The sequence below is a fragment of the Periophthalmus magnuspinnatus genome, chromosome 24, assembly GCF_009829125.3.
Source record: "Periophthalmus magnuspinnatus isolate fPerMag1 chromosome 24, fPerMag1.2.pri, whole genome shotgun sequence".
Taxonomy (NCBI): Eukaryota; Metazoa; Chordata; class Actinopteri; order Gobiiformes; family Gobiidae; genus Periophthalmus; species Periophthalmus magnuspinnatus.
Window position 1 is genome coordinate 23590612 of NC_047149.1, and position 13951 is coordinate 23604562.

The 13951-nt window shown below is 40.4% G+C and overlaps 1 protein-coding gene across 1 annotated transcript in view; it reads right to left on the reverse strand.

Annotated features, from left to right (window-relative positions):
* LOC117392565 (kelch-like protein 29) overlaps positions 1–13951 on the reverse strand; it is a 566396-nt gene that overhangs the window by 129825 nt on the left and 422620 nt on the right. The gene's annotated exons all lie outside the window — the stretch shown is intronic.

A 13951-nucleotide genomic window follows, 5' to 3' on the forward strand; every position in this document is an offset into this window, starting at 1 on the left:
CCCTCTCTCCACCTCCTCCTCCGACTTCCTCTCTTCTCTTTTCTTCGACCTCATGCCGTTACCTGCACTGCCGATTCCTGCGCTCGCTCTTCCCCCCGTGGATAACCCCTCTGGCTCTCCCTCGCGCCCCCCGGGGAGTTCCGCCTTGCTTCACCAGACTGTATCTCCACGGCGCCATCTTGTGTGACTAAAGCAGTGAAGGCGTTTCAGACGAGGTGCAGGTGTGAGATACCGAACTGTCATGTCGAGTTTGGTAAAGTTGCAAAGGAAAACCCGAGAGATTTAGTGCCAAACTAAAACAGCAGTTCAGGCAAAAAAAAAAAAAAAGAAAAAAAATGTTGGGTTTTAGAAGTGTGTGGAAAAACAAGGTGGGGTTGATGTATTATTGTTTCTCCAGGATCAGACGGGACGAGGCACAGCTCCAGTGAAGAAGAGGCCAAAGGAATTTCAAATAAATTCTGCAGTGAGGTGTACTACAGTGACAATTAATTAGATATTTTAAATGTCTGTATTTGTGTATTTAAACAAAAATAAAAAATAAATTAAAAATTAAAACAAAAATTAACATTACCATTAAAACAAAGAAATTAATTAAAAATAAATTAAAACAAAAATGAAAAGTTAAAAGTAAAAGTAAAATTAAAACAAAAATAAAATTAAAGCAAAAATTTAAATAAAAAAAAATTAACATTACCATTAAAAAATATATATTAAAAATAAATTAAAAGTAAAATTAAAACAAAAATAAAATTAAAGCAAAAAAATAAAAAATAAATAAAAATTCAAACTGAAATTAAAGCAAAAATTAAAATTAAAACAAAAATTAACATTACCATTAAAACAAAAATTTAAATAAAAAATGAAATCAAAATAAAATCAAAATAATTAAATTAAAATTAAAAGTAAAATAAAAAAATTAAATTAACATTAAAACTAAAATAAAAATTTAAATTAAAATTGGGAATGTCTGTGTAATTCCTGAGTCGTTCCAGGTTTGATCCTTAGCAAAAGAAAAACTCAACTGGACAAAAGTTTCATCCAAGCCACTTCCTTCAGTACATTTAGTCGCATTAATCAAGAAACTAATACTCAAAAATACATGTGCTGGTGTTACTGAATTTATAGCAAAAGAAAAATTCACTTCTGTCAACTGGACAAAAGTTTTCGAGTGAAGACGTTTCTTTGCTCGTCCAAGCCTCTTCTTCAGTTCTGGTCAGATTCCTGCTGGACACTGCCTTATATCTGTCTGAAGGAGGAGCTAACGACACTGAAGCTAACACCTGCTTGTTTAGCTACACAAAGTGAGAGCTTGCATAATCATTCAGGCCCCTAACGATAATAATTTAAGCAGAACACATGAAGAACGCCCTCTCTGCTTTAGGAAATCTAAATGGAGCTTCAATAGATCCAAGAGAGCCAAAAAAACAGGACAACAGAAAATCCGAACCTGCAGGAAAAGGTGTAACTATTCCCCACGGCTGGAGAGTTTCATAAAGCGTCAGAGGATTTTCAAGAGTTTATTGTGAGGGTTACGTCCTAAAAATAACCAGCAATGTAGTCAGATTTAATTTTTACAATTATTCTCTATGTTTTTGTCTGTAAAACTCCTCACCACACACTTTATACACTTTTCTCACACAGGCGTTAACATTTTCTCACATTTCACATCAGTCTCAACCACTTCATGACATCACAAGGTGGAACAGAGCATTATTGAAGGAAGGAAGGAAGGAAGGAAAGGGAAGGAAGGGAAAGGAAGAGAAAGGGAAGGAGGAAGGAAGGAAGGAAGGAAGGAAAGGAAAGGAGGAAGGAAGGAAAGAAAGAAGGAAAGGAAGGGAAAGGAGGAAGGAAGGAAAGGAAAGGAAGAAACTAAAAATGGATGGATGAAAGCAAGCAGTAGGAAAGGAGTGAGCTAGGAAGAAAAGAAGAAAAAGAAAAAAAATCGTGGGAGGGAGGATGAAAAACAAGGAAAGAAACACAGAAAGAAGAAAATAAAGAATAGTGGATGAAGAAAATATGATGAAGGAAAGAATTATGAAAAGGAATGAGCAGAAAGAAAGGAAGGAAGGAAAAGAAAGAAGAGAATGGAGGAGAAGGAAGGAAGGAAAAAAGAAAAGAAGTCAAGAAAAGTAAGTAAGAATGTTCTCACATTTCTCTCTCGTTTAAACTCTCTCAAAGTTCAAACCTTTGTAGGCGTCTTTGTCGGTGCAGAACGTTTCAGAGACAATTTGTTTTCACGAGAAAACACATTGCAAACGTACAGCACTTCAGAGTCACACTGCGATCCAACGTTTATGTAAATTTGTCTGGACACATTCTGTGCTGTACAGGAGACACGGCATTGAATTAGTTTCTCTTTAAGACAACCAAATGTATTAAAACACCGTTGAACTTTCAGCCAATTCCAACTTTCTAGCCCAATAACCCATCAAAAGTGCGACCGCGTACTTAAGACGAGGGGGGAACTTTTACTCGTATCGTCTCATCAGCTTATTATTATTATCAGCGTTTCCAAAAATGGGTTTAGGCTGTGATCACACACTGAGCCATCCGAGTTATGTTCTTTCAGTACAACTTCTTCTTATTCTTCTTATTTTAATTATTTTTTCCTATTCCAACACACGTTTTTTGAAGTACCCAGCATGTCTTCTTCCCCCCAAGTGTCCAAAAAAATCCTCTCCAATTCCATCAAACCAGATTTCCTCACTTAGCTCTAATTGTTTTGGGGGCGCTCATAATGCTGGTGTTAAGATACAGTCTATAAGATTTATGCCGGGGGCTTGGTACAACTGAGGTGAATATAATGCAATTTATGTCTCTGCCCGCATTGAAAAATCACATTAAAAACCCTATACCATGCTATCTTTCCCGAAACAATATCCACATTTTGAGACGCCCGACTGTGAATAATGCATTTACAGTGTATGAAAACAGGACCAATTAAAACCTCCCTTTGTCTTCTGCGGCGTCTTGTTGTTGCGTGATGTTGTTTAGCTGCTATCGCTACGTGGACTTGGGTATTTATGCTGAAAAAAACGCTAACAGCGACGCAGATTAGATTGAATTTTTCCTACACGGGTTGTAGCCATTTGGCAGAGCGCGTCCACATTACACCGAGAGGCGTTCCTAATAATAATAATAATCTGTTCGGCCGTTTTAGAAGTGGAACGTTCTTTGGGAATTATACAAACGAAGTGGTTTCCTTTGTATCGGTGAGAGCAGAAGTACTGTGCAAAGCTGCGAGGAAGTTGGGACGCTAAGTTCTGTCTCGTAAAAATGCGCATAACGTGTCAGCGATAGGTTACTTTACGGACGCTTTGCCCGCTAACGAGAAGGTGGACGGTTTGCTAACTATGAACATTGAGTGTTTTTGTGAATTTTGGACTTAAAAACCTGTAACGGAGAAAACTGACCTTTTGTGTTTAGTATATCTAGAATTTTGTACTTTTAGAGGCTCTTTTTGTTGACTTTTATTGTGTAGTGTCACTTTAAGTTTGTTTATACACCCTTACTTGTCCCAACATTCACAGAAGCTACTTATTATTATATACGAGCTTGTGTTACTTTCCTTTCTCCCCTGGAAACGGTTTGTAACAGTCCTATATTATGCAAAACTGACTCGTACATCTGTAGCTATCTGGTTGTTTGAATGTTCATGCACTGGTTCTGTGAGTGGGGTCGCTTTTCCGTAGATCTGACCTGTAACTTGGCCTGGTGGCGTTTCCTACTTGTCTCCATGGAGATAGAAACACACAAAATTGGCTCTTGTGAGGTTTAATTCATGTTATAATGATGTTACATCATCAAAAACAGACCCGGAGTTGTGTTTTGTTTCTTTCACACACGTCTGAGTAACTTTCTTAGCCAAAAAATGAATTTGGATGTTTATTGCACTGAAAAATTAACAAAAAAAAAAAAAAATAAATAAAAATAAATAAAATCCACAAACCTGACTCTTACTTGACCTGAAGGAAAACCTGATTTTGCCCTGGCTCATTATGTTCCGTAGTGTGTCATTAATCTGCAAACAAGCAGCTGATGAAACAAATCCAAGTTATTTCTTACACGGTTAAAAATTGACTCTTGTAGCTTTAAGTCGTGTTATAATGTTGTTACGTCCTCAAAAACAGACCTGGAGTTGTGTTTTGTTTCATTCACACATGGTTGAGTAACATCTCCAAAGTTCAAAATGCTCTGTTCCACCTTGTGATGTCATGAAGTGGTAGTTTTTTTTAAAGTTCACAGCTACATTTTACCTTTTGTTCAGTACAAATTGGCAAAACCAGGGTTGAAATGATCCAAATGATTCTAGTGAAGGTGTGTGGAGTTTAAAAACACAGTGGAGCACTTCCTGTATTACCACACGATGACATCACAAGGTGGAACAGAGTGTTTTCAGTTTCAGAAAATAACTCCTAAATATTCAGGATTTGTGTGAATGAAACAAAACACAACTCCAGGTCTGTTTGTGCTGAGGAAACAACATGGGCCCTTTAAAGATTCACTATGTAACTTTTCTGGTGTTACTTGATGTAAGTGCTTTACCTGAAAAGTTCCACAGTCTGGCATTAAACTCATCTATCTGCATTTATTCAATTACACGTCTTTTTATCGCTCAAATACACTGAAAAACATTGACTGAACCGCTCCACAGAACTGAACCGTAACTGGTCTGGTGTTAGAGGTTTGTCGCTATGGAACTAGATAAGTTTAATGCCATACTATGGAACATTACAGGCAAAAAAATGCATCTTAATGGAAATAAGTTGAAATACTCTCCACTAGAAAAGTTACATATTACACTTTTATGCTTTTTTTGTAGTTCTTTCCTTGTTTCTTTCAGATTTTTGTCATTTTAAATTTAACTAAGACTTATATCCAGGGGAGTTAACGGGGGAAAGACAAACGGGTCTGTTGTCCGAGGCCCCAAGATCTTAGGGGGCCCAGAATTGTCTCTTCTTCCCAACTCTTCCCATTCACTTATATTAGAGGGGGAGTGAGGATTTTTGCCCTGGGCCCCCAAATTTCTGTCACCGGGCCTGTATATATTTATATTTTTAAGAAAAACGCAAATTTTACTCACTCCAGCTTTTTAAATAACTACGAAAATGTATTGCACTGTGGTTAATTATATGTATTCCTTGATTAATTTGTAATAAATCAACTTTTTGATAGATTCTGACTCTTTTATAGACGAACGGAAGAAGACATCACAGTGACGATGTTCGCTAATACGCTAACGACTACAGCTACGTACATAAACCGCTGATAATAATGAAGGTTTGAGCTCGGCAAACACTGAACACTCATGTTTCATTTGAAAATCACGCCATATCCGAGCTGTTCGTTAAGACGTCTGCGGCTGAGTAAATGATTTAATCCGTGCTCCTGGCGGGTTCCCTACGGCGACAATAACCTTTGCCTTAAATGATCGATATCCGTCTTTCCTCCCGAGTCTTGGCGCTCGTGTCATAAAACTATAAAAAGTCATGATATAAAATGGTCTTGAAATATTTAACAAAGAGTAATAAGTTTGAGATGTACCTGTCTATTTAAAAGTCACTATTGTTGGAACCAATTAGACTCTATTACGAAGAAAAGTGGGTTGGTAAATGGTAAAGGTTTTTGTTTTTATATGGCACTTTTCCACCTTTTCTCGCAGACACTGAAACTCTACCAACTGAGCCACTGTCGTCCTGCGCACTACGTCACCTGCCAGTTTCAAAGTTCCACAATATGGCATTAAACTTTATCTCCAAAAGCAGTAAAATGCATGTTTTTCTAGGTACTTTTGCCGATAAAAACACTGGGATAGATACGTTTAATATTACACAGCTTGAGTACGACACGTTTTTATACAGCGCTTTTCCAACTTCAAGTCACTCAAAGCACTTCAAACGCTGGGGGCGAGGTGGGTGAAATGTCTTGCCCAAGGACACAACAACAGCATTCATGTATGGGAGCTGGAATTGCATCGCCAACCTTCAAGAGCGGGATTCAAACTGCCAACCTTCGCGTCAGTGGACAAACATTCCACCAACTGAGCTACTGTCAACCTCCGCTTGGTTGTTGGTTGTTTATAATTGGTCGGTGGTCTCATGAACGGTCAAAAGTCCTCAAAATGGAGTCCAAAACAATAAAAATCGGAGATACAGGGGTGTCCAAACTATGGCCCGGGGGCTAAATGCGGCTCTCAGGACAGTTTTTATGGGTCCGCACGCCTCCTGCTGAACCGGCCCAACTGATTAAAATATTAAATTAAACTATTTCTACCACTGTAACCTCAAACATCACATTTCAGTGCGATACAGACCTAAAATAAATGTGTTTTTAAGCTTTATTAATACAGCGGCTCCGTTTAATGATTAATCTATAATCTAGAAAACCAAGTAACAGATAAAACTATTCATTTACATCAGCAGTTCATGTATGTTTAGACCTTCCGCAACGACAAATGTTGAAGTGCGATATATTGCTGAAGTAAATCTAGACGATAAACGATAGTACTAGAATCATATCTGTGTAATCTACCTCAGTCGTCCAGGTCTGATCCGTAGTAAAAGGAAAATATAAAATCTGTCAACAGGACAAATCGTTGTAGGAGTGAAGACGTTTCGCTGCTTCGTCAGTTCTGGTCAGATTACTCCTGGACATTGCCTTATATTTGTCTGAAGGGAGGAGCTAACGACACTGAAACTGTAAACAGACATTCGGTTTGCCCTATTGTTCTCTTTGTTTTGCTTTGGGTCTAAAGATGGAGTTATAAACAGGGGATGGATGATGTCTAAGGCTTCCGTTCTTGTTCAAGGAAGGATCGTTAGAATCTTTCCTTACAAAAACTGCTTCCTTAACTCTCCTCTCAAACCATTTCTTTCCTTCGGCTCAGATCTGTACCTCACGATCCTCAAAGGAGAGTTTAACCGCTCCTTTGAAGATCGTGAGGTACAATAATCCAACCAGAACTGAAGAAGCGGCTTGGACGAGCAGCGAAAACGTCTTCACTCCTACAACGTTTTCTCCAGTTGACTGATTTTATATTTTTTCTTTTACTATTGATAATATTGAAGCCAAATCATAAAACGGAATCATCCACAAAAACGATGATGTACAATATGAACTGCAAGAAATAAATAACAGAAAACAACACTTCAGTAGTTATTTTTTGTCTGTAATGAGTCACAAAAGTTCATAATTCAATCTTCAATCTCAAATCTCATTGAAATGCAGAAAAATAACAAAAAAAATGTACAAAGAAGAAATCTCCACGATAAAATTAGTCACAGTTTAGTCCTGGATTAGTCTTGATTTAGTCCTGATTTAGTCCCCAATTTTAGTCCTTGTTTAGTCCTGAATTAGTCCCTGTGTAGTCCTGGATTAGTCCCGGTTTAGTCCCGATTTAGTCCTGGTTTAGTCCTTTTTAGTCCTGGTTTAATCCTTTTTTAGTCCTAGTTTAGTCCTGATTTAGTCCTGATTTAGTCTTGATTTAGTCCTGATTTAGTCCTGATTTAGTCCTGGTTTAATCCTTTTTTAGTCCTAGTTTAGTCCTGATTTAGTCCTGATTTAGTCCTGATTTAGTTCTGGTTTAGTCCTGGGTTAATCCTGGGTTAGTCCTGGTTTAGTCCTGGTTTAGTCCTGGGTTAGTCCTGGTTTAGTCCTGGGTTAGTCCTGGGTTAGTCCTGGGTTAATCCTGGTTTAGTCCTGGTTTAGTCCTGGTTTAGTCCTGGGTTAGTCCTGGGTTAGTCCTAGTTTAGTCCCAGTTTAGTTCCGGGTTAGTCCTGGTTTAGTCCTGGGTTAGTCCTGGGTTAGTCCTGGGTTAATTCTGGTTTAGTCCTGGTTTAGTCCTGGGTTAGTCCTGGGTTAGTCCTAGTTTAGTCCCAGTTTAGTTCCGGGTTAGTCCTGGTTTAGTCCTGGGTTAGTCCTGGGTTATTCCTGGGTTAATCCTGGTTTAGTCCTGGGTTAGTTCTGGGTTAGTCCTAGTTTAGTCCCAGTTTAGTTCCGGGTTAGTCCTGATTTAGTTCTGGTTTAGTCCTGGTTTAGTCCTGGGTTAATCCTGGTTTAGTCCTGGTTTAGTCCTGGTTTAGTCCTGGTTTAGTCCTGGGCTAATCCTGGTTTAGTCCTGGTTTAGTCCTGGGTTAATCCTGGGTTAGTCCTGGTTTAGTTCTAGTTTAGTCCTGGTTTAGTCCTTTTTTAGTCCTAGTTTAGACCTGATTTAGTCCTGATTTAGTCCTGGCTTAGTCCTGGCTTAGTCCTGGGTTAGTCCTGGGTTAGTCCTAGTTTAGTCCTGGTTTATTAAAACTATATTGTTCCATCTGTCTCGTATTGAGCGATAACTCGATCCAGTTTTCAGTCCATGCGCTAAAACAACTCCACTTGCTTTAAGAAACATGTCCAAAGCTGTGACCACATGTCCCGTGATGTGATTCACGAGCTCGTCTGAGAGTCGTGGAGTCAGGACGAGTCTCTCCAACACGAGGAAACCACGACCTTTAAAACTTCACTGTAAACAACGAGCTGAAATAAAAGTGCTGAGTCCGCCAGAGCAGCGCCGCTTGTCTAATGTGTTCTCAGTGAGGACGCTCGCACAAACAGGCTGCGTCGTTTTACAATTAGGGACGTTATTGATTCCCTCCTCGATCGCTCGCTGATAAGAGCCACTGACGCCTCGGGGCAGACTGATAGAGACATGGCAGCGATTCTGTGAGTGTCTGACCACCGCCAATTACGCTGAAAGTCAAAAGTGTTCAACGTCCTGTACGCATTAGGCTTTATGCACAGTAGCGCGCTAGCTAGGTCACCGTGGCTCGACGCTAACAGTCACTTTTGTCTGTTTAATCGCTCAGTCGTCCAGGTCTGAGACAGAGTAAAAGAAAAATCCAAATTCTGTCAACTGGACAAAAGATTCTCTGTCAACTTCTACAACAATCACTTTTATTAGAAACAGAAAATATGAAATAAACTTTGATCAATCTATCCATTTTCTTCTGCTTATCCGGGGCAGCAGTCTAAAGCAGGGACTCCCAGACTTCCCTCACCCCAGACAAGTCCTCCAGCTACTACGGTGGGACCCCAAGGTGTTCCCAGGCCAGCCGAGAGACACAGCCCCTCCAGCGTGTCCTCCTCCTAGTGGGACATGGGAACACCTTCCTAGGGAGGCGTCCAGGAACCATCATGAACAGACGCCCGAGCCACCTCATCTGGTTCTTCTCGACATGGAGGAGCAGCGACTCTACTCCGAGCTCCTCCACCTAACCCAAAGGGGGCGCCACTCATTCGCGACACTCATTTTGACCGCTTATTCCCGCGATCTCGTCCTGTCGGTCATTACCCAAAGCTCATGACCGAAGGCGAGGGTAGGAACGTAGACTGACCGGTAAATCGACAGCTTTGCCTTTAAATAATAATAAATAATAAATAAACAACCTATTAAAAATCTAATTAATTAAAATAAAGCGTACCCAGTTATTTTAATATTTGGAACACTCCAGTTTGTGGTGTTGTTTTAATATTTATTATGCCTCAATATTAGCATTAGCATTAGCACTGAGACACAAACATCTCCCTTCATCCTCATCTGTGACGTTTTAATTTTATGTTTTCAGGGACAGATCCACCTGCAGATCCTTGTCCACCGCCTTATTTTACAGAGATTAAATTGGAGGAAATAGTGACGCAAACAGTGAGGTGCAAAGAGAGTATTTCAGCAACATTTTGACTTTCCCCTGTACAGATATATCACATAAGCAGCTCTAGAGGTCAAAATATGTCCGTTGTTTGCTGTCCGCATCTATTTAGAAACCGTTTTATTGTCCAGTAACAAGGAAGTGCACGTTAGCATCCATGGCAAAACTTCGCACCTGGTTTGTGAGAGCTAAAAGTGCTTATAAACTCATCGTGGTGAATCATTAGGATGCTCTGAATGCATAAGATAAATGAGGAACAACTGCAAATGGTTTAAAATGAAGGTTTAAAGAGTAAAAATCAGGTGCAGAACGTTGAAAACAAAGAAAGTGGGTGAAATATCTTGCCCAAGGACACAAGAAAATACAGTGGAATTCAAAAAAACTAATCTATCAGCTGTCGGAGCGTTGAAATTGAAAAGTTAGGATCGTTACCGTAGCAATTAATAAGTCAAAATGAAATAGTATCTTGAATGGTCAACAGCACCTAACAGGAAGCTCTTAAACAGGTCAGTCTAATTTAAAGTTGTTGCAGACAATACTAATATTACGAATCCTACCTCTACAATTTCTACTTCCGTTGCCATGGTAAATACTTCTATTAATAGGAAAGTCAAGTTTATTTGTACAGCACAATTGGTACACAAAGTATTTTAATGTGCTGTACAGAATAAGAAAGACATTATAATCATTTAAACATCAACAAGACATCTTCAGGAAGTGAGACAGGTTTTATCTGCAGAAAACTCAAGTGCTGATTCACCATGTTTAGTGCTGATTTAGTCCTGGTTTAGTCCTGGTTTAGTCCTGGTTTAATTCTGATTTAGTCCTGGTTTAGTCCTGGTTTAGTCCTGGTTTAGTCCTGGTTTAATTCTGATTTAGTCCTGGTTTAGTCCTGGTTTAGTCTTGATTTAATCCTGGTTTAGTGCTGGTTTAGTCCTGGTTTAGTCTTGGTTTAGTCCTGGTTTAGTCCTGGTTTAGTCCTGGTTTAGTCCTGGTTTAGTTCTGGTTTAGTGCTGATTTAGTTCTGGATTAGTCCTGGTTTAGTCCTGGTTTAGTCCTGGTTTAGTCCTGGTTTAGTCCTAGTTTAGTCCTGGTTTAATCCTGGTTTAGTCCTGGTTTAATTCTGGTTTAGTCCTAGTTTAGTCCTGGTTTAGTTCTGGTTTAGTGCTGATTTAGTTCTGGATTAGTCCTGGTTTAGTACTGGTTTAGTCCTGGTTTAATTCTGGTTTAGTCCTAGTTTAGTCCTAGTTTAGTCCTGTTTAGTCCTGGTTTAGTTCTGGTTTAGTTCTGGTTTAGTCCTGGTTTAGTCCTGGTTTAGTCCTGGTTTAGTCCTGGTTCAGTCCTGGTTCAGTCCTGGTTTAGTCCTGGTTTAATCCTGGTTTAGTCCTGGTTTAATTCTGGTTTAGTCCTAGTTTAGTCCTAGTTTAGTCCTGTTTAGTCCTGGTTTAGTTCTGGTTTAGTTCTGGTTTAGTCCTGTTTAGTCCTGGTTTATCCCTGGTTTAGCCCTGGTTTAGCCCTGGTTCAGTCCTGGGTTAGTCCTGGTTCAGTCCTGGTTCAGTCCTGGTTTAATCCTGGTTCAGTCCTGGTTTTGTCCTGGTTTAGTCCTGTTTAGTCCTGGTTTAGTCCTGGTTTAGTCCTGGTTTATCCCTGGTTTAGCCCTGGTTCAGTCCTGGTTCAGTCCTGGTTTAGTCCTGGTTTAATCCTGGTTTAGTCCTGGTTCAGTCCTGGTTCAGTCCTGGTTTAATCCTGGTTCAGTCCTGGTTTTGTCCTGGTTTAGTCCTGTTTAGTCCTGGTTTAGTCCTGGTTTAGTCCTGTTTAGTCCTGGTTTATCCCTGGTTTAGCCCTGGTTCAGTCCTGGTTCAGTCCTGGTTCAGTCCTGGTTTAATCCTGGTTTAGTCCTGGTTTAGTCCTCAGAGTGTCAGATATTTCACTAACATATCTGAGATGTACTTTGGTACTAGACCATGGAGAAACTTCTAATATTACACTACTTTTACAAACAGTACTACAACTTTAAGTATCCGTACTGTACACACTTTAGTCATTAAATTACTGCAGCTAAAAATTTAAAATATACATGACATTTTCCCTGGGAACCTTCTGAAATACCAAAATATGCATATAGTTTGAAAAGTTTTACCTGTTTTAGTGTATTTAGTACTACTCAAACTCATTCTTACACCTCGCTAATTACTTCAAGGTATATTTTTACTTCACTATTATAATTTAGAAGTTTACATTTTGGGCTACTCCCACCATTTTTTGTCAGTCTCCACCTTATCATTCACTTAGAAGTAAAGTACTGCAGTGTTAAGAAGTGACTTGTAACGTGGCGGTGGTTCGTCTGTGCAGCAGCGCTAACGCCGAACCAAAAGGTCACCGTGTATCCCGCTCTCCCCTGCAGTCTTATCTAATCCCGTAGGTGCGTCGGTCTCGGATTCTGACGATAAGCTCCTGTACTATCAAAAAGTCATACTCCAATTCGCCGCGTCAACTTTTCCGCTGGTTTCTTAACACTCACGTAACAGACTGTACAACGGTCAAATGAAGCTAACAGAGGCTAGCACTTATAGCGGCGAATTTGGAGCCGAGTTCCACGTTTGGAATTCCGACAGCGAGTATCATAGCGACCGAAGAGCCAATCCGGAGCGAGGCTGTTGAAGGTAACGCCCCTTCCCGCCTGCACCGCCGGTTTAGCAGGGAGCTAGCACAGGTTTAAGCACAGAACAAATCTTCCCTCACTTCAAGGCGTTCCCAGGCCAGAGGAGAACACCTTTGGGATCCATCGGAGGAGCTGGACAAAGTGTCTGGGAAGAAGTCGGGAAAGAAGTGGAAGAACCTGGATGCGTAATTTAAATCTAGACAATGTATTTCATAATCAAGCTGTGGCATCAAGGCCCTTCATTGCCGCTTGCTGGTGTAACTGGGTCTCACAATGACACATGTACGCTGCTAGTGCTGGCCTGGTGTCTTAGTTCTGTTTCAGTCGTGGTTTAGTCCTGGTTTAGTTCTGGTTTAGTTCTGGTTTAGTTCTGGTTTAGTCCTGGTTTAGTCCTGGTTTAGTCCTGGTTCAGTCCTGGTTTAGTCTCGATTTAGTTCTGGTTCAGTCGTGGTTTAGTCCTGGTTTAGTTCTGGTTTAGTTCTGGTTTAGTTCTGGTTTAGTCCTGGTTTAGTCCTGGTTTAGTCCTGGTTCAGTCCTGGTTTAGTCTCGATTTAGTTCTGGTTCAGTCGTGGTTTAGTCCTGGTTTAGTTCTGGTTTAGTTCTGGTTTAGTCCTGGTTTAGTCCTGGTTTAGTCTCGATTTAGTTCTGGTTCAGTCCTGGTTTTGTCCTGGTTTAGTCCTGGTTTAGTCCTGGTTCAGTCCTGGTTTAGTCTCGATTTAGTTCTGGTTCAGTCCTGGTTTAGTCCTGGTTCAGTCCTGGTTCAGTCCTGGTTTAGTCCTGGTTTAGTTCTGGTTTAGTCTCAATTTAATTCTGGTTTAGTCCTGGTTTAGTCCTGGTTTAGTCCCAGTTTAGTCCTGATTTAGTCTTGATTTAGACAACATATTTCATGATCAAGTTATGTAGTTTAATCTATCTTCATATAAATACTTACTTTGTTTGCTAACACGTTTTTTTACATAAATATTAGTTTTTCATATGTACAGACAAAATTCAACGACGAAAATTTAGGGACCCAGGGAAAAAAACCTCACAGTGTCCGTTTGAAGAGAGAGTTTAATTCTGGGCCCCCTAAGACCCTGGGGCCCCCGGACAACAGACCCCTGTGTCCCCCCAATCGTCGACGCCCCTGCTCATGTGCTGTTTTAGTCTTTTGGATGCATTTTGGGTCAGATACTTAGAGATACGTAATAGTTTTGAGTTCTTTTGCCACGCCCCCTTCTGAGTGGACAGATCGATGCTCCTCTCGTCTCTTTCACCTCTGTCCGGTTTGAAGTGCCAGCAAATCACAAAATATAGAGGATTTGCTGAAGAGATTAAGACATTTTCAGCGCTCTCGTCTGCCCCCGTTTTTTTTCCCAGTTTTGGAGGTGAAGAAGTGACCCAATCGTACACCGCGGCGCTCCGGAAAAATACAAACCAAATGAATAATTACACCTCAGACGACAATCAGACTCAAGTCCAAAGAACCAAATGTGATACTAAAGGTCACGGCTCTGATTTGGACTGAGCTGATCCCGTCACATTTCAGGAGTGAAACTGGGACGGACCTGGTCAGGGCTCGGATGAGAGACGGCCGGGAATATCAGGAGACACACTGGAGGGCGACGGG